Raw genomic sequence first — 20,083 nt, forward strand, 5'->3', positions numbered from 1 at the left:
TCTTGGCAGATACCTCTGGAAAGGGTTGGGGCTTGGGGCTCTTGCTCTGTGTCTTTGGTAGGAAGGGCCCCAGTTATAGATATGGACAAGGAGAAGCCAAAGAATGTAAGTTCTGGTAGCCTCTCCACGTCCCTAATGTTGCTGTGCAAAAAATGGGTTGGAGGATGTTGACAGCAAGAAATTGGTGTGCTTAATGAAGTGAAAGGTGATGGCAAAGCTTAGCAGTGAAAGACTGGGGACAGTTGGATGATGTGACCTCTTGAAATCCTCTTCAGCTGTGCACATTGCCCTTTAATTTTGATTGAGACTCATGATCCAAGCTGGCTCTGCTCTGGGATCCTCACATGCTGTAAATTCCAGCACAGGGCAGCAATCTGTGCATCAGACTGAATGACTCTGGGAGGGGTATCAGTGTTTTCACTCTTCTGGCAAGGGGTCCTTTCACATAGTGGCTACTTCATGCCTTCCTTTATAAGTGTATGGAAACAATTCACTTGTGGTCCATGTGTCCTGGGTGGAGGAGGACATGTTGACCTTGTGGATCAGCCTCAAGACTGGAGCTCAAATCCAGTTACTGCAAAGAACTTTGTGTTCATTTCCTTTGTTTTGCCATTTCTCATCCATTCAGCTCTCAGTAAATTTCTGTGGCACCAGATTAATTCCCGACAACCAGCCAGAGTAACTTAGAGTTGCCCTGGCCAGAGGCTGTAACTACCAGCAATGTGTGGAGGGCACTAAAGAGAAGCTGGAAGGCAGAGTAACCCTCATTCAGAAGCTAGCCTGCTTGTGCCCTCAGAATTTCAATGCAGGCACCGATTCTTGTTCTGCTCGCCTTTTTGGCATTACAGCCGTTGCAAAAAGCTGGTAGGTGCTGGAGTAGTTTTGCAAAATGGTAAGTGATGAATTAAAATCTGAGTCAAGTTTCTGGCTCCCTGTGCTGACGAGTGAGTGTTAGAGATGAAGTATCAGAAAATTATGGGCTGTGATGGTCTGTCACTCCGAGTGAACAGAAAAGAAATATTAACCAGCTTCCTGAAATGCTTTCTTTTACATGTAGTATGCCCAAATTGTTTGGCAGGATACATGGTCTTTTCTCGTTAATTAAACACATGTGATCTAGGATGCTCCATGCAAGGAACTTCTTGTTCTTTGTGTTCTTTTCCCAGCAATGGCCAGTGCCTAACCTTTGCATCACTAAACTGTCATCAGCTGCATCTGAGGAACTCATTGAAAGTGTGGATATCTCTGATGTAAATGAGAGACAGCTTGCTTCCTTAGGACTGTGAGAAATTTCAGTCTTCCCGTCACTGACTGTAGAGAAAGTGCCTAGGTAGGAGAGAGAAGAGATAAATTAAGCCTCTATTGGGTGACTCAATAGCTTTTGTGCGAGTTCGTAACATGCTGCTTTTTAAAATGCCATATGTTCTTATGAGAGGGGAGCCCCACTGGGTTCCTGCCTTAATTCCAGAGTGCCTTTAAAATGTGATTCTGGAAGCATTGTGGGTAGTACATAGTGTCTGGTATGTGGAACCCGTGTCTTGGAAAACCATGTTTGTTTGGTTTTTTACGGATAACATAATAATTGGAATTCACAAATACAGTGTAATTCACTGAAATTATACCTGAGAGAGAAGATGTGTGTAACAGAAAGCTGGTGCTTGGTCTGGCAGAGCTGTGAGTCCTTATGAGCTTTGTGCTTCTATACCTGAGAGTAATTGTTGCACAAATTAAAAGCCTGCTGCACTGATACAGATCCTGTCTACAGCTGTGTCTGTCCTAGGGCAGCTTTGTTTAACAGGTTCTAACAGTGTCAGACACACACCATTGGCTGTATTTCCTCCCCCCGCAGCTGAATTCTTGCAAGAAACATTAGCAAGGAGAAGGCAGATGGATTTATGGATATCCACCTTATCCTGATTGCTCGATATAATTTTCTCTTGCTCACCTCTTCCTCCTCTTCCTTGTTTCATTCCACTTACTGCGGGTTTCGTCAGAGCTCTTTCTTAAGCATTTAGTTCAGTTGCCAAATTGCAGTGATGAGCAGGTAAGTTTAATGCTGTGCTGCATGGCAGATGAAGTCATTGTGCTAGCAGTGCTTAATCTTGGTCTGTGCATTTGATTTTTGTACTTGTGGTGTAATTGGATCAGATTTTCTTAATTCTACCTGTAATTGGTTTGTACTGACAATAGGAGAGGAAGGAGGAGCATGGAGGGAATGAGCAAGACTGAAGTACTCCCACGTTTTCTTGCATTTGTGTCTGTATGTGTGTTGGCTGATGATGAGTGATGCTGTCAGGAGGCTTATCGCCCAGCAGTCTGCTCTGTCAGGTTTTCTATGGCAGACAGGACTTGAGCTTCATGGCTGAAGAGTAAATGAAGGCCCTCTCAGCTTCATGTGGTACTGGTAACCCTGGGCTTCTCTAGGCCTGACAGTACTTTGTGTTGGTACTGCTGGTATTTCAGCTGTGAACTAAGTCAGCAGGGTTTGGGGAAGGGTCTTGCTGAAGAAGAGGAGGTTATGGAGGAGATGCTGAAAGGGGAAGGTTATACAGGGTCATTTGCTTTGCCTGTTGCTTTCTTGGACTGCTTCGCTCTGGATTCCTGAAGCAGATCTCTCATGGCTTCTCTTCACATCTTCTCTTATCTCCTTGGTGGAAGTGAGCTTAGATCTTGAATCTATTTATCACGTACCCACCCTCATCCCTGGAGGTGCTCAAGGCCAGGTTGGATGGGGCACTGGGCAGCCTGAGCTGGTGGGAGGCAGCCCTCCCCATGGCAGGGATTTGGAACTAGATGGGCTTTAAGGACCCTTCCAAAACCAAACCATTCTGTGATTCTATGAATTTCCTCTTTTCTCTGCAGTATGCTCATTGCATTGTCTCTGATTCTTCCTCCCTTCCACACCCAGCTGAGACGCTTCCCAGCTCCCAGAGGATGGGAAGAAGCCTCATAGAAGATGACGAGGTAGAGCTCTTCTTTAGAGGGCTTCTACAAGTGTCTGAGGGCTACTTCCCCTTTTTTGGGGGGGTGACAGTATCTTTGCTTTTTCTAGAGAGTCCTAGTTTGCTTCAGTTCTGGATGCAATTCCAAATTATGTAGAGATCCTATCTTAAGACTTGTTCAGATGTTAACTGTTCTCATAGTTCCTGTGATGGAAGTGATAGCTTCTGCACACACTGAGGGAGTTGTGTAAGCTTGCTAAAGACCCTGGTTATGTTGGCCAGTTCTCCGCTGCAGCTTTTTTGGTTATATGATGGGAGGTTATTTTAGGATTGAGAATGTAAATCGGGTCAAAAATCAAACTTCAGCAGAGGCTGATTAGTTGTGCATAGGTATGTTTTGGTTGTTGGGCATTGCTCACAATATAAGTTGGAAGAATCGTTCAATTTCATTTCTCCTAGTGGTCTTTCCTGTCTGCAAACTGTGGCTTTCCTGATATGATTTCACTTCAGACTGCTGAACACTGGTTTCTGTTCTGTGTTAAATGTACATTTGTCTGTTTGTCACAAACGTTCTGGTGAAAATAAGAAAACACAAAGAGGAACAAATGTATTTCCTTTAGCCTTTGTGCTTTTTTTCCCCCCTAGAGATTAGCTGTGGTTATGTTTTGTTATGACCTCTGCCTTTCCTAATCTGAGTTTGAAATTCACACTTCTGCCAGTGAGCAGAGCAAATTTAATAAAACACTCAGGTAAGATGAAGTGAAGACGTTGGAGTCTTAAGCCACGCTTCTGTCATGTTTGTGGTGTCACGGTGCTTCACATCTGTAATCACAATGGCCTTGGAATGTCTTGAGTAGAAAATGCCTTCAGAAGGTGTTCATATCAGGTAATTAATGCTTTCGATACCTAGAAAACATGCTTTTGAGTTTGTGATGTATGCTCTTACATATTGGAGCCCGATCTTGTTCTAAACTAAAAGAGAAACTGCTCTGATATCTCACAAAGTGATAATGGGAAATAGCGTACATGAACCATTGGACTGTATACGAGTAGAGTTAAAATACATCTCTTTGCATGCTGTGAAAACAAAGTCCTTCTGTGCTTCTGTCCTCTGTTTGCCTTCTGCACAGCTCAGTCTTTAGTGTGCAATTTTTCTCTCATGATCACTATTCTCAAAGTTTCAGGCCTACACCGTGCAAAGCTTTTCAAATATTTGCTTTGAGGAAGCAACTCTCTTTTCTGCGTACTGAAATCATGTGGCCTTGCACTAAAGGAACATGCTGAAAGGAAGTAGGAAAGTGGGCTGGGCTGGGACTAATCACAGATTCATAGAATGGTCTGGGCTGGAAGAGGTTTCAAAGATCATCTGGTTCCTCTGGGTTGCCACCCATCAGCTCAGGCTGCCCATGGCCCAAACCAACCTGGCCTGGAATACCTTCAGGGATGGGGTATTCACAGCTTCTCTGGTCAATCCAGTTCTCACCTGTCCTGGTGGGGCGAATCAGGTGTCTGAGCATCTGATGTCATTTTAGGCACTTGGTATTTCTAAAAGGAGGTTGCCTCTTTTTCTGTGTAAATTGTGATAGGACTAAAGGGAATGGACTCAGGTTGTACTAGGGGAGTTTCAGATTGGATAACAAGAAAAATTCCTTCTCACCAAGTGTGGTCAGGCAATGGAATAGGCTGCCCAGGGAGGTGGTTGAGTTACCATCCCTGCGTCCCCAGAGGTGGTCAGGAAATGTTTAGATGTTGTACTAAGGGACATGATTTAGAGGAGAAATGGTGGTGGTACGTGGATGGGTGGACTGGATGATCTTTGAGGTCTTTTCCAGCCTTGGTGATTGTGCGATTCTTTTGGCATGGAGTCACCACTCTCCATGAGTGCAGGTTTTCCAGCTGTCTGGTGTCACATTAGCTCGTCTCTCAAAGATGTCATGGGTATACCTTGGAAACGTTTAAAAATGGCATTGTTGACTATGTTTAAAAACAGACCTCTCCTGCAAGTGTTAGTAAAAATCTCAAAGCTGCAGCTTTTTATCTGCCTGGCAGCCTGGAAGAGTTTATCAACAATAGATCTTTCCTCAGACTTCAGTTTTATTCATCTCCCTGCCTCAGCATTTGGGTTTAAAGCCTGAACTGGAAGAGCCAATGTGCAAATCTGACCATGGGGCAGTGTGTGGATTCTGTTACTTCAAGTTACTTGACACTCACAGAAATGTAATCTAATTGTTATAAGATTACTTACTGAAGGTTGAATGGATGGATTGAAAAGTTGAATCCATGGATTCAACACTGGAAAAATCCAGATGTCTGAGAGCTTAAACAATGCGGCTTCTAAGATGTATGGGCTTATGGGATTGTGAGTGCTGCAAACCTCAATATTTTTATTGTTGACAGGATCAAGATTTTTACTATATATTAAATAGTTTCCAGACAGCTGAGCAGAGTCTGATTGTTTGCTTTCTTCCCTATTCCTGGCTGGCAGTATCATAGTTGTTTTAATGAAATAGCCTTTGTCCTAACAGAGGCATGCTGTCTGACAAATTGAGCAAGGCAGGGAATGGATTATGCTGGTGGGCTTTGTTCAGTGTTTCCCACTGCCCCCAGCACTGTCCTTTGAAACAAATAAATAATGTCACTGTGTGATAACTTTGTGATAAATCTGGTGTTTTAAAGAACCAAAAGAAAATATGAACTATGATTTCTAGCTTTGGAAAAATAATTGTCACGTAAAGAGCAAAGCAGAAATTATTAGCATCACTGTGCTTTCCAGTCCTTCCTGATTCACCAAAGCACCTAAAATCATTTATGTTTAAGTGCTCTTGATTTCAAGATTTGTGTACAAAATTCAGACACTTTTTATTGCAATTGTCACAATCACCATTCAAGTCTGAAATACCATTTATGAGTGAAGGAGCTATAATGGCCAGAACACCTTATAATAGGAAGTGCAACCCCCATCTTGAGCTGTGGAAGGATTGGTGTTGGTGTTAAGAGAAAGCACAGCCTCTGAACAGTGGTCTTATCAATGACTCAAACTCAGGGTAAGACTTGTGGAGTCTCTGAATGTTGCTGATCTTGGTGTCTGAACGTCTATCAGAAATTTAGGTGGTGCATTTGGTCACTAAGCACTCAGTTCTAATGAAGAAAAAACAAGCAAGCAACCTCCCCCTACCTTAAAGCCTCAACCAACAACAAAACCAAACAACATGAGTGCATGCAGGTGCCTGTAAAGTGTCTACACAGATTTAGTTGTTCAGTATTTCGAGTAAGCATTTCATGTTTCTAATACATTTCCAGGAGGAAAGAATGCATTCAGTGGAAGGAGAAAAGGCATGTATTTTTGTGTTGTTGTTGTTGTTGCTTTTAATAAGCATATATTCCTTTTCTTTCTCTCTCTTCTTTTAAAATGATATTTAATACAGGTTATTGTACTGCTGAGAAGCAAGTATTCTTTCCTTTGGGGTGCATGAGGTGCTGCTTATAGTTGCAGTTGATACACGTCTGACTTCAGAATGATATGTTAACTATGTGCTTCTTCTTACTGTTCGTTTATGTAAAAATCACCCAGCACTCTTATGTGGCTCAAAATGTATCCCATTCAGTAGTGTGTAGGAGGGTTGCTCCAGAAGTAATGCCTCCTATTTTATTATATTGGCCCACGATGCCAGAGGTGGTTGTTAGTGGTGTGGCAGTAAAGGTTGAATCTTCCCACCAATATACTGCATGCAGGCTCTTGTTTATTGCTGGCAAGAATGCATAGCTAATGGTGGTAACTGTATTGACAAATAGTGTTTTGAAGCTGAGAATTTGCTCTTTCTGATGGTGCTATTGGGCATTTTGTATCTGTTGTAGTTTCCATGGAAATAAATAGGAGGCATCACTTTTGGAGCGACCTACATACATTGTAAAGCAATGTCTTTCATACAACAGCATATTACGTTATAATGAAATGGATAAAGACTACTGTAATTTTGTGCTCTGTAAATAGTTCAGCATGCGTCTGAGGGCTGTAATCAAGTGCTGCTTTGTGGTATAACAAACTGCTGGCTGTGGCTGAGCGTGTTCGCACAGGGTAAGCAGAGCTTGGGCCAGAGGCAGCAGGGGATCCTGGGGCACGTTGGTAGAGGCTGAATGGATGGACAGGGTAATTCTACATTAAAAGCCAAGCGTGGCGCTTGGAGGAACGTGCTGCTAAGAACTCGGCTATTCCTTGTGGCTGTCAGATGAAATGCACTCAGCGAGAAATCTGCTCAGGTTGACTTTTGCCCACCAGTAAAACTTGTTGAAGGTTATGACAATATTTCTCAAATTCATCTGTCAGTCTGTATGTGGAACACCGGCGATGACCTAGGAGAAGCAGAGGGCGTTCTGTGTTTGCTTTGCCTGTGCACTTTCCCCTAGTTACGTAACTTTTCCAAAAGGCATTTATATTTCAAGCAAGGTGAGATTGCAGCCGGATCTTTGAAGGATGTTGTGTGTTGAATACTGATGTGAGTGGTGTTATGTAAACAAGCATTGGTAAATAATTGCTGTTCTGCTCCGGACATGATTAGAACCAATGCAGGCTGGGTCCAGCTGTTTTAGCTATGTCTTTCTAATCGCTTGGCTTAACAGCTGTGTGTGCAGTTGGACACATCTGGCAGTAGCAAACATGCAAGCATCTCAGCAGCTGCTTCTTGTAGTGATGAAGAGCATAGCTTTATCTGGGGTGTCTCCTGCTGATTTGTACAACCATTTGAGTTGGAAGGGACCCTTCAAGACCATCTGATCCAACTCCCCTGCAATGAATGGGGACATCTACAGTTACATCAGGTTGCTCAGAGCCCTGCCTGACCTTGAGTGTCTCCAGGGACAGAGCATCCACCACCTCTCTGGGCAACCTGTGCCACTGCCCCAACATCCCTTATTGTAACAAACTTCTTCCTTTTGTCCAATCTAAATCTCCCCTCTTTTGGATTGAAACAATTTTCCCTTGTCCCGTCATAACAGACCCTGCTAAAGAGTCTGTCCCTTTCATTCTCATAGTCCTGTTTTAGATATTGAAAGCCAAACTTGGAGTCAGCAGTTCATTTGGGCCAGGGTAAGTTGGGGCCACATGAGTTCAAGCATACGTAGGACCCCGAGGCTGCTCCTGGGGTACACTTGTGACCACATCACATAGTGGCTGTGACCCTGTCTTTAAGGTGAGATACAGGTCATTGGCATCTTAGAGAAATGAATTTCAGTGTCTGCAGCTTATTGGGCACTATGCAGTGCTTCACATAGATGTCACTGAAGGCCTGCTTCTGTCTGCTAAGCAGATCTTGAGTTATGCGTGGTAAAAAAAAACAAAAACAAAAACAAAAAAAACACCCAAAAGTTCTCAGTTTGTTAAAAGGGGATTATGACTTGTTATTTTAAAGCAGTGATTAGGCTTGGGGGCAAGGAGAAGATGGAAACTCACACAGGGAAAGCAGAAGGCAAATAGCTTAATGCCTCAAACTATCTTCTGCAAGTCCACTCGTACATCTGTCTGGGAGCTTAATCCATTTACTGCTGAATATGCTGTACTTTCGCTGCTTTATCAATGTGAAATTTTATTTTCCGTGAGCCAGGAAATATTTAATCTTTAATTATTTATACTAGTTCATCATCCTGCACTTCTGAAACAAAGATCTTTTAATCTCACAAAGATGCAGGAGTTGTCTTCATCTATGGATTTTTGTTTCCTGCAAGGATAATAAGGAGACATTTCCACATATCATAGGGAATGAAAACTAAGTGAGTGCTATGGATGTAGATATGTGTGAAGCAGCTTGCCCATGGAAGCTTTGGTGCCCCATCCCTGGAGGTGCTCAAGGCCAGGTTGGATGAGGCCCTGGGCAGCCTTAGCTGGTGGATGGCAGCCCTGTCCACGGCAGGGGTTGGGTGGGTGGGCTTTGAGGTCCCTTCCAACCTAAGTTATTCTGTGATCTTCTCACTCTTCTTAATGAAAATAAATAAATAAATAAATCAGTTTTTTAGTAGAATGCTCAGTGACTCTACTGTTCCACTTTAGCTGCTTGTGGCATTGGTGATTTGAGAATGAGAGAAAACTTCACCCTGTACTTAGACTGACAACACTGGCAATTAGTTGTAAAAACAGTCCGCTGACATGTAGATGCCAGGACTGCTTTTTAGTGGGCATGAGATGGCCTTCAAATCTGTCAAGTTTTATTAAAAATAAAACAACAACAACAACAAAAAGCCTTATTCCTCAAGATCCCACTGTTCACTTTCCTTATTTTACTCTTTCTGTTTAAAAATTTCATATGGTGAAAGATTTTATTTTCCAAATGACATATTTGGGCAGTTATTACCTTCACAGTGAGACGCTGTTGTCTTTTTTGCTTTGGTTTTATTTATTTCTTTTTAAATAAAAGCATGCTGTGAAATTAATCTGCAAAGCAACAGGTAGATTAAAAAGGACTGTTCCTTTTACCAAGAATAATGGTACTCCATGAAGCAGAGTGACTGGATGCAGGGGAAAACACATACATGAGAAGGATTACATTTTATTTTCTATGAATATGCGATTTAACGCTTAAAAGTTTGTGGGGTGTGAGTAAACTGCCTCAGTGTTCAGTAAGGACTGTACCCCACTGATAACCCCACTCAGTTTCCCTGAGTAATTCTATCGTCATTTGAGCATATCTCTACATTAAGAGCATTTTTGTCTCTCTTCCTGATAATCTCCACAGTGAATGCTGCTTGGCGCAGCTCGGAGCGGTGCAGGTCACTGAGCTGATCCAGGGTAGTATTGCACCAGCTGCTGGGAGACTGTTTGGGACTGAAGGTGGAAAAGATGGGGGGATGGAGGGGGGGGGAGGGCGAAGAGTCTGTCAGATGTTTGTTTCTTTTTTTGTCTTGGAATGAAGGAGCTGAGTGCATGAAACATGAATGTAGCTGAAAGCAAAAGGAGAGTTGCAGGAAAAAAAGTCCTGTTTTTGATTTCCTATGACTTTTGCGTGTCATATTTATCCTCAGATGTTGAGCTTTAGCCTATGACTTTTTATATACGTGGTATGATGACGTGCGTGTATGCTGCCTTTGTTGTTGTTAATGGTAGTGCTCAGCTGCAGGAAGTGTAAGCTTTTACCTTATATTTACACACTGAGAACTTCCTGTTACGCATGTTTTTCTGGTCATGGATTTTAGAGCAAAGACAGGTGTAAGCTGGGATCTGCTGAAATAACTGATCTCTCTCACTGACCAGCAAAGGCAACAGCAGCTCACTCTGCTGCAGTAAACCAACTTCCTTGCTGTATTCATTGGTGGAACTATAACCAAAACCAAACAACTTGTTCTAAAGCTTCTGTGGCTAATAAATTGATCAGTACTTTTAGATTTGCTCTATACAGTTTACTTCCTTAGCTGCCCCTGACTACAATGTTCAGGTCTTTGTGCCAGTAAGCAGAGAATCCAATTTGGTGTGGTTGTGTCACATTACCCCAGAGCTGTTGCTGAAGGGATGCCATGAGGGACACTTCACACAGGTAGTCTTGTGCTTCCTGTGCTTTCATACATTGATACCACACATCCTGGTGTCTCCTTTCTTTTTTGCATACATCACCATGCCTGCACACATCCGATTCCCCCCCAGAACTGAAATCCAGGTAGAGTTTCACTGTTGTACCTTGTCACGTAGCTCGGAGCAGTGAAGTAAACAACGGCTATATTGATCGAGGCAGCATGTGAAGGAATATAGTGGCTTTAAAAGAGCATCTGTTTATACATTTCATTTGGAGATGAGGTCACTGGCTGTAAGGATTCTTGTCATCAGCAAGAATTATGCAGTTTAAGCATGGCTTGGGGGCATGTTGAGCCTTTATCTGCCTTACTGTTATGAGGTGGTAAATATGCCTAGGGTGAGCTGGACCTGGGATCTCTGGTGCTAAGAACTGCACGCTTGAAAAAAATCACTCTTGAATAAATATTCTGAAACAAAGGCAAAATCCCAAAACTTCCTTCTCTATCTCCAGCCCAATTCTCCTGTACAGAGTTGGTCACTCTTGTCCAGTTTATTTCCCACATGTTCAGTGAGAAGAAATAAAATGATTATGTACACTGTGCTTTCCCTTGGGCTGCCCAGGGAGGTGGCGGAGTCACTGATCCTGGGGGTGTTCAAGGAGCAATTAGATGTTGTGTTGAGGGACATGGTTTAGTTGGAGCTATTGGTAATAGGTGAACGGTTGGACTGGATGATCTTTTAGGTCTTTTTCAACTTTGGTGATTCTATGATTCTATGAAAATATTACATTCTTTTTAGGCTGTTCTTCCTCATTCTAGTTCATTATGGTTTTAAACTGAGACAGGGGAGGTTTAGGTTAGATATTAGAAGGAAGTTTTTCACTCACAGGGTGGTGACACACTGGAACAGGTTACCGAAGGAGGTTGTGGATGCCCCATCCCTGGAGGCATTCAAGGCCAGACTGGATGTGGCTCTGGGCAGCCTGATCTTGTGGTTAGCGACCCTGCACATAGCAGGGGGATTGAAACTGGGTGATCATTGTGGTCCTTTTCAACCCAGACCATTCTGTGGTTATCAACATGCTTTCTTTCTTTCTCTCTACCTCTACTTTCTTTCCCTGCCCCACCTCTTTCACCCACCTCATTGGGTCTTGAGTAAGTGCCCAAAGCTAGAGGAGGCTGTAAGAATTGTCTCCAGTCTAATCCTGCATTTCATAACTCTGTACTTGAACTACAACTTGCCACCAAGAGAAGTGTCCAGACACAGTTTAGAAATGATTAGCCATGAATACTAACCTGCCCTTGTAGGTTGGCCCAGAGGTTGGTTGTCTTTGCTGATGTACCTGACATTTGACCAGAATTTTTAGTTTCATCCAGAAGCCAGTGGATTTCTTTTCCCCCCCTCTCCTTGAAATAGCTGTTGGGTTTTCAGCTAAACGTTTGTTCTCTGATGGCTGATGTTGTGTGCATAGCTCCTCCATGCACACTCTTCAACCTGTGAGCATTATCCCTGAGCTCCTGCAGGCAGACCTGTGCATGGCAATTGACTGTCCCCTCTCCTGTTTATATGAGCTTCTCTTTATAGCCAGACCATTTCCTTTTCCCTTTCCTCCTCATGTTTCCTGACCATCATCTTGCATCTTCTTCAGCTTTTTTTTGCCCTCATTTCTTCTTCCACCTTTCTTACAAATTTTCCTTTTACTGCTCTTCTTCTCTTTGCTTGAGGACTGTCCTGACTTCTGCTGATGTGGATATTTTCCATTGCCCCAGGACTTAATCTTTATACTCCTTTTAGGTGGTTAGATGGACCAGTTTGAAGGCCATTGAGCAAGTTCTGAGACACTATTAATACAGTTCTCCATTTACGGCTTGCTTTCAAGGAAGTAAAGCCAAGTCGTGAGGCTCAATTGCCTAGGGAATTAAGTTCATACATAGAGTTCTTCCTTTGTTTTTAGTGCCTTGATATTTAGAATAAAAGAGCTGCCTTTTTGCTCTTTCAGATGCCTGTCAAAACAAGGTATTCTGGGGGAAGAGTGATCCTTTTGGTCACCTGGAAGGAAGATGGTGGAAAAAATGAGCAGTGTCAATTCACAGGACTTGGTATTCATAAAAACTTGATAGGCAGTCTGAATTCATTAGATTTATTCAGACTACAACTGTGTAGCTCCACTTGTTTTAAGTCTTAGAATTTACGGGACTTGAAATAAATCTTGGAAGCTATTGATCTTTCAATGCACAAAGGCAGAGCTGAAAGATGTGTGAGGAAATGGGAGTACTTTTCTGCCCTTCTCTTTGACAGTGTGCCTGAGTGTGTTCTGGGGAAAACTGCTGCTTGTCTTTGGGAGGTCATTCACATATTCAAATGACAGCAGACAGAAACAGAAAACTCTTTCAGAGCAGGTGTCCAGAAACGCAATAAAAGGTATCTGCTTGCATGTTATTGTACCTGTCATCACAGAAATCTAGTGAGCCAGTCTCTGGTTGCTGGTAGGAGAGAGAAGTTACAGTGAACAATAAATAAGGGGCCTGCTGGCAGTGACTGAGGCATCGTCTTTCACGCAGACTGGAAGCTCTTTTCGGCTGTATGGAAAAAAGAAGAAATAACTAAAACTGTAGTATGCCCTGACGGGACACATGTGAAGCATTAAGAAAAATTAGAAGGTTAAGCTACGTGCAGTTCATGCATGAACAAGTAGCCCAGCTTCTCAGCTCATCTGAATGAAGGAAAAAAATGTAACTGTTGCTTTTGTATGCCCTTATCTGCAACAGCCTCTCCTGGAGGTCTATTTGGATATGGAAATGAGCGTGGCCTGATAGGAACAGATAACCATGAAGGGCAAGGCCGGCTGCTGGTGTGAGCACAGCCCCAGTGCTGCTGGTCATCTTGGCAGCACTGGTGTTGGGTCCAGGGAAGCTCTCTGTGGGAACGTATGGATACAGTATTTCCTCTCCATCTTGCTTGTTCTGTAGCTGTCGCTGCCCATGAGATTGTTGTGTCTCGCTGCTCCTGTTCCACATCTTCCCAGTACTGTGCCTGCTTCTGGTGTGAAGAGCCACATGGTGGTATGCTGAGGGACAGCAGTGGCTCCCAGTGGGTCTTGGGTTCACTGATGGAGTTTTGAGCTATCCCTTTCCCAGCCTAGCCTAATAGTCTGTTAAGTTGGAGAATTGGCAACTTAAGCTTCTTGGAAATCTTCTAACTAGAAGAGGCTGGTGATGTCAGGATCCCTAAACTCAGTCTATCAGCTACGTCAATGAGAAAATAACTTGTTTTGTAGAATGATGTTTTTTCCTATAGTTATGGGTAGTTATGTATAATGGCTTGCTTGTCATTCCCTTAGCTTTGATGCTCATAAGCAGTGTTTAAGGTGAATTAATGGTAGCCTTGAAGTCCATAGGGAGGTTGTCTCACAGTAAGGCTTGACTGCAGTTTTTGACTGCTGCTTTTCAGGTATTGGAGCTTGTCTTTGAACAGGAGAGGAAAGGAAAAGGGGCCTCTGCCTCAATTAGAAGAAGAGGTGTGCAACTCCTAAAGTTACTTCTACGAGTTGCAGCAAATCTGTTGGGCTGTGTATGGTCCTACTTGGAGCTTTTCTCTCTTGTTTTAGTGTGGCTTAAGGTTTTTATAAAATGACTTAATAGAAAACACAAAGTTTATTTTTGCATATTATCTCACTAAAAGTTACAATGTGAAGCTAACAGTGCTGACTTGAGGCCAACTGACTACAAGTTGCTACAAAATATGGTCCTCATACCTGTGCAGGTTTCATGAAATAGAGCTATAGATGTCTTATAAGCTTACTGCTTTTTGTTGTGCACAACTGATATTACTATCCTGGAGAGAATTTCATCAATATTGATTTTGCTTGATCTTTGCTGTGTTTTTTGTTGCACTGCTACTTGAATGTACGGCACCAAAAACCTTGGGCTTTGCTGTTCCAGCATTTGGATTTGGAAAGGAAGTGGCTGTGACTGGATATCCTAAGGAAATGTATTTGCTTTTTACAGGCTGTGGGATATGCTTCACTGACGATGATGATTTTGACCAAGAATACTGCACCAGTGTTTTCTATACAGTGTTCTGCTTCTGCATCAAATTCAGCAGCTGTTTCTTAATACTGCTGTCTTCTGCAGCACTGTCCTCTGCCAATTCTCTCTTCTCTCCCTAAGGAGGATGTACATTGGAGAGCTGATTCATCAGCCCAGTGATTAGCTGTGCTCACATCAGTTCTCTCTCCAGACCTCAGAGTATTGTCCAAACATAAACAGGAGCGTGTGGCACAAAGTTTTTAAGTCTATAGCTAAGGATTTTCCCTCATCATATTTGAAGGTCTGTCTCATATCTCTTTAGAGATGGAGCCACTTCCATCCTTTCTTATAGGCAGCTTACCAGATCTACCCAGTCCTGAATTTACATTTTGATTCCCTTTTCATCCTGTCACACAGTTTGGCTATTCCCTGTTGGCTGGGAACCCCTAAAAGAGGAGTGAACTGCTTGATTTATTTTTCCTTCTGTTCTGTAGCTGTTTCTCTCGCCTTTGGAGCGTCAGCACCAAGTTCAGAGAGCATCTAGTACAAGGACTAGGAAAGTATAGAAATACAACAAATAATTACTGTAAAATAGCATTGTCTCAAGTAACAGTGGCAACATTGCTTGACAGGGTATGTGCTAAAACAGAGTTGTGCCCTTGCATTAAACTCTGTAACTTCAGAATCAGTACAAAGTCCACCCAAGAACAAAAAGGCTTCTACAGAAGTTTGCCCTTGAGCCCACGGGTTCAGATCCCAAGAGGCTGATTTATACTAGTTCAGCACGTTGTGGGTTTTTGAATGTTGTGTTTGGAGGAAGAAGGGGAAAATATACCCTTGTGAAATGTTCAGACTCAGGATATTGCTCAAACTGGAATTCAAAGGACTATGTCATTTGCTTTTCTGTCCTTATCAGTTGCTTAAATATACATACTAGCCTCTGTCTTTTCCAGTAGTTACAGTGATTGTAACTATAATAACAAAAGCATGTATTGTAGGAAAGGGAGGGCTAAAAAGGCACCTTTCTACCAGGCATCTGAAACAAAAGTTTATTAAGACAAACAAGTACTGCAGTATAGTGCATAGTACTCATAATGCTTTTAAGGAGAAAATAAGTCTCTTCCCAGCAGAAAATAAGTCTCTTCCCAGCAGTGCGGTGCTGGCTGTTGGCCTGGAGTTTGGAGCTGGTCTCTGTGGATTATTGTGTATAGAAGAGGGAAGCACTTTACTAGGAGTCATGGCTGGTTGTGCTTGCCCTGGCCAAATGTGCAGTTTAGCAGGATCAGGCTTCAGCTTTATGTTTGTCTGCTTACTTTTTTTTAAACTCAAGCTAGCTTTCTAGTCACATTGCCCTCTCTGTGCATGTGTTGCAGAGGTGTCTGAAGGAAAACTGTCTCACTAACCTTTGCTCTTTGGACTGTTCCTCCAGGAAATGTCTGATGGTTCTTCCCTGTTTCACAGGACAGATGCCAGCATATCATTGCCCTGTCATTAATTGGTGTCTGTGCAGGCCTCTTGTGGGAACAAAATTAATTTATCTTCCCGCTTACTTGAGTGACCCATTTAACCTGTTGCCTGAATCTCCTCCAGAGTCATGAGATTGGTATTTTTCACCATCACCTGCTCCAGGAGCACATCCAAATGACCAAAATCTCTCCCTCTTGGACATTGTACTCAGGGAGCAAGTCAGAAGTAACAGCTTTGCTGAAAGTTTTGCTGCTGCTTTGTCTCTGGTCCTAGTGGACAAGCTTGGGCACAAAGTTTTAGTGTATGAAGATTCAAGACCTGCCATCAAACATAACATATCTCTGCTGTCACCAGGTGAAATTTTTAGCAACCTGAGCCTTGCACAAGAAAGTGACTGGCATCTGTAAAATAGCAGTACCTTCAGCTCTTACTACCAGTGATGAGCTGATGTGAGGTGGGTGGGTTGGGTGTGAGTGCAGGTTTCCAAAGCTGTCTTCCAAGCTTCTTACATTAATATAGTACATTGTGCATCAGGCTTTAGATCAAGCTGCCAGGGCCCCATCCAACCCGGCCTTGAACACTTTCAGGGATGGGGCATCCACAGCTTCTCTGGGCAGCCTGTGCCAGGGCCTCACTGCCCTCTCTTTGAAAAACTGCTCCCAGACACCTAATCTAAATATCTTCTTTAGTTTAAAACCATTCCCCCTTGTTCTTTCACTATCTAGCTTTTTAAAAAGTTGATTTCTTTCCTATTTATAATCTCCCTTTAAATACCAGAAGGCTTCTTGAAATATGAAAGAGAGACCAGAATGAGGGGAAAGGTCTTACCATGCTTGACTACCACAGAAGCTGCTCCCTGCCTCGTGTTCCAAAAAAAGTGGAAACAGCTTAAATTATGATCAGGTAGCTATAGTTGTGATCAAAAGTGTTGCTGTGTGTAGTGCCTTTGCTATATTATCACTATTTACCTCTATGCTAGGAAAGTAGGGGGGATATATCAGGTTCTTTGTGCGGAAGCCCTAGAAGTGCTGTGTAAGCAGAACATACTGTGTGCAGACGTTCTTGGTCACAGGACTTTTGTACAGGACAAAGATTGGAAGATTTAGCAGTTTAGCAGCTTGCTATGCTATGAGCAGTAATCATCTTTTGCCCTTGTGGAACTGCTTTTGAAAGCATGACAGCCTTTCCAGTCAGACTGATGACTGGATGATGTTTGTTTGGCTCTCAGCAGACCCAAGCTTTGTAAGTCCACTTTAACTGGTGTGTATGCATCCCTCTTTCCTAGCAGTAGTCATAGAAAGGCAATACACTTAGCCTGGGGTAGAATCAGAGGTGATGATGTTGGAGGTTGCTGGCGCTGGCCATGGAGCAGAAAGAACAAAGGGAAGTGTTTATTCTGTGCATGTTCCCCCACAGGAGTTACCTGCAGAGTCTGGGAATGGGAAGCATGGAGTTATGCCAGAGACTGCTGTTTCTTTCAGAATCTCCTGTGTGATGAGCCCAGCTCCAGTGTGTGCACATCCCATTGCTGAGAGCATGGTTGATGGTGTGCTTAGTGATCTGTTTATCTGTCTGCCATGTTACCCTTGCCTTTAAGAAGGCAGTCTTCATCTCTGTGACACCGATTGCCAGTCCTCTTGCACTCACAAGTCAGCAGCCCTGCTCCTTGCTTAGTTAGCCTCCTGTTGGGGGCCTTAGTTTGGAGTGATGTTCAGAGTGGAACTTCTGATTTAGTTTCATTCAAAAGAAGTTTAGTATGCGCATAGATCAGGCTGCCCTGGGCCCCATCCAACCTGGCCTTGAATACCTCCAGGGATGGGGCATTCACAGCTTTTTTGGGCAACCTGTGCCAGCACCTCATCACTCTCTCTGTGAAAAACTGCCTGTGCTGGAGGTCAGGTTGCAGTCTTCATTCCTCTGAAAGAAGCTATTTTTGTAGCTCATGCATTGGATATGATTCTTTGGATTGCATCACTGCTGTCCTGGTAGTGATCCCCTCTGTGGTTTGGAGGTGTCCTTGCGAGTCAGTATTCATGGCTCTGGTTAATGAATCAGCTCTTATCTTTAGGATGTCTTCAGGGGTCTGCTCAGAGAAGCACATTGGAGGGCTCTAATACTGAGAAGGGTGCGTGAGTGACTGTAAGTACAAATGGGTTATACCTAGATACCTGTTGACCTTTCAGTGCTCAGGTTATCTGTGGTCAGTTTGACACCAGAACGTTAACAAAAGCGGCAAAACTAATTTGGATAACAAATAATGTAGCAGAAGGGAACAGTGACAGAGGTAAAAATAAATAAATAAACCACCATCAGTGTAAACCCCTTCTCATTTCGAATGCATTTTCCTGGACAAACTTTTCTTGCTATGCTTATTCATGACTTCAGTCCATTTTGAAAGAAAGGATTATCCAGTTCACAAAAGGTGGATAAATTATCTAAGAAAGAATTGTCATGTGAGCTTAAGTGCTTCTAATCCCAGAAGTAAGAATAAATTTATTATTCAATTCATTTTCCCACAGCTGTACTTCTCTTAAGCAAGTGAGTAATCAGTAATAACCTGCCACTGACCAAACTTACTCATGTTATATGTGTGTGCCCTGAGCTATTGCCAGTTTAGTTTCATGCCGTGGAGTCCCTTGCTGTGTATTGCTTATTCTGGGATGAGAGAACTATCTATATGTAGGTAATGCCCTGCTGGAAAAACACTTGCAGAGTACAGCTGAGTGATGTGATACACCTGTCTTACAGGTAGGGAATATCTAGAAGGAAGATTGAGTCCTCTGAGTTCAGAAAAGAGAGAAATTTCAGGTTTCTAGAGAGAGGTAGGTATACAATTAGTTTCTTTCCTCCACTACTCCCAAGTTTTCCTGTTACAATCTTTTAAAAGCTCTGCCATAACTCAAATGTCTAGCATAACTGTGGGTGGAAAACTGATATATTTCTAGAGCAGGAAATTGATATACTGCAAGTTTCAAAACACAATTGATTTTCCCATTTTTCACAATATCAGATCCTGTCTTAATTTATTTTCTTTCTCTTCAAGTGAAAATGTACTACAATTGGGTGTAGCTTCTATAACTCAGTCTGCTTTTCCTGTCTATCAGAAGTATCTCTTCCCACACAAATAAACCATGCCTTTGATGATCAGGGGCATGAGGATATTGGAGCAAAAGCATTGGAGGTGATGGCACAGGAGTCTTTGAGCCAGGAAGGTGACAGCTATAAGGAAACAGAATAAGGAAGAGAGAAGTAATCTTTTATTGCCTGAATATTGCTTGAGATGCTGCTGTTGCTGCCGATTTTCAGCTGAGGTAGTGGTTTGGCTTTGCTTTTAACAGTTAACCCAGAAAGTTTCTTGAGGTTATGTTGCACGGGACCTGGCAATTTAGGCCTTTACAAATACTTCAGGCTCCCATTTTTAAAACATAAATCTAAGGGGTTACGTCTAAATAGGATGGCAAAAAGATTATGCTTGTGTATGTTGCGTGCGCTCCTAACCCTGAGATTAAGGGGTAGTGTGACAAGCATGTTGCAGTGTTCATCAAGCTCAGGTTCGTAAAGCAGCCTTGCCAGTAGGCTCAATTTTCTGGTAATGCTTCATCAGAAATCATGCTTTTTTATTTTTTCTTATTTTTTTTTCCTATTTTTTTTTCCAGAGAGACATAAAGGAATAAATATAGAACAACTCAGGTGCTAAAAATATCCACATGCATTGACGTCTACGTTTTTTTTTTTTCTTTTCCCTTTAAAAGAGACCTTTTGGATATTTAGCAAGATGCTTTATACTAGAATCATTTTGGCTGCAGTGATTTTGAGGGAGAAACAAGTCAGCTGACCTTAGAAAATGGCTTATCTTGGTTTGATTTGAGGATGCAGTGTGGGAACAGAGCAGATGCTGAGCAAGAGACTTGAGGTGGGTAATGGCATGAGAAGTTGGCTTAATTACTGCAGATGTAGAAGATGGGCATTTGCAGTCTCAGAGATTAGGAGACTGCACAGCTCTTGTGTTTCTGGAAGAAAAAGACAATCAACGCCTCCTTCAAACTCCAAGGTCTATTAAAGGTCTCACTGCAAAGAGGGTCCCTTGATAGGAAGGCTGCTTGCACTGAATGGCTTCACTTACAGTTTGGAATAGAGTAATTCTGTCCTCTTTT

The 20,083-nt window shown here is 42.7% G+C and overlaps 1 protein-coding gene across 4 annotated transcripts in view; it reads left to right on the top strand.

Annotated features, from left to right (window-relative positions):
* Positions 1-20,083, top strand: part of AGPAT3 (1-acylglycerol-3-phosphate O-acyltransferase 3) — an 89,963-nt gene that overhangs the window by 10,905 nt on the left and 58,975 nt on the right. The window contains exon 1 of one of the 4 annotated variants that reach the window (XM_072335018.1): positions 18,732-18,751. The exons of the other annotated variants lie outside the window; for them this stretch is intronic. The gene's annotated coding sequence lies outside the window, so the exon portion shown is untranslated. Of the gene's footprint in view, positions 1-18,731; positions 18,752-20,083 lie in introns of those variants that run through there. 4 annotated transcript variants of the gene reach the window in all.

This window comes from Excalfactoria chinensis, chromosome 1 (genome assembly GCF_039878825.1).
Source record: "Excalfactoria chinensis isolate bCotChi1 chromosome 1, bCotChi1.hap2, whole genome shotgun sequence".
Classification (NCBI taxonomy): domain Eukaryota; kingdom Metazoa; phylum Chordata; class Aves; order Galliformes; family Phasianidae; genus Excalfactoria; species Excalfactoria chinensis.